Below are 1,260 nucleotides of genomic sequence, written 5' to 3' on the forward strand. Positions count from 1 at the left end.
CGGCAGCAGCAGCGGCAGCGCCGTTCCGGGCGCTTCTTCCCCGGCGGGGCGGGCACGGGCACTGGGGGGCTCCAGGAGGGGAGAGGGACACACACACAGCGCCGGAGCCACTGGGCGCTGCCTCATCTGCCTGCACGCAATTGTGGTGCAACCTTGCAGTAAAAACCAAAAATTACTTTCTCTGCCCTCCAATGCCTCTGATGGACACCCCCGGACCGGTCAGTACAGTCAGAGCAGCACGGGGCTGAAAACACCCCTTGAGTCTGGGGTACCCAACCCCACACAGCTTTTGGGTTGATATTCAGAAGCCAGTGCTAGATTTCATACCACCTCACTAAGCTCCAGTTATTTCTGCTTTCTTTCTTTTTTATTGGTACCCGTACTTTTAATGCTACTCACAGGACTGAAAACTGACCTGTTTCTCTGAAATGAAGGGATGGCATCCACAAGAAATTTTATACAAGAGAATTTGGACACTGCTTTTTCATCTGTTGCTTATTACCAAATTGCAAGTTGTGTAAATGGAAACAAATGTCTTATTAGACAATACATTCATACCTTGAACTGGAAAAAGCAATTCTCTGAAACTTCAGTAAGCAGAAGTATGGCACATGCAGTATTTCTGAACACAAGACAAAGCAGCAGCTCCAGAAACACACTGTGCTCATGAAGGCATTAAAGCAGCCAATAAAACATCTTGCAACTCTGTCTAAAAAGAACATTATTATCAGGATAAGACCACAGGGGTTCTCAAATAAGTCAGTGCTTTGCTTTGATGCTTTCAGACTGGAATCTTGCTTTTAAACATGCAGCTTTTTACTGTTTGGCAGGAAGGCAGCAGCCCTTTTGCTTTTCACTCTTTCTGCTCCAGGCGAAGCAGCAGCTCAGAGCTGCTCCCTGGGCGGGCAGAGATCCGGCTCTGAACCAGCACAGCAGCTGCTCAGGCAGGCCAGGAGAGCAGCCCGCAGTGAGCACACACAGAGCCAGCATCCACACACTCCCAAACACCTCGCTCAGCTTCTCCTCACATTAAAGTTTGTGGTTCAAAGTCATTTAAGGAACCTGAACGTATAACAAGGATTTCGTCTAGCTCACACCTCCCACTGCCACCTTCTCCCTGTCCATCTAGTTCTAGTTCTCATACAGTTTCCCAGTTTTACAAAAACAAGCACAATTCCTGAACTCTGGATCCAGCAGCAGCTCGCTGGAGTTGGCTTTGCCATCCTGGGGGAACAGAGAATGCAGGGAAGGAAGCTGAAG

The sequence above is a fragment of the Geospiza fortis genome, unplaced genomic scaffold, assembly GCF_000277835.1.
Source record: "Geospiza fortis unplaced genomic scaffold, GeoFor_1.0 scaffold172, whole genome shotgun sequence".
NCBI classification, from domain to species: domain Eukaryota; kingdom Metazoa; phylum Chordata; class Aves; order Passeriformes; family Thraupidae; genus Geospiza; species Geospiza fortis.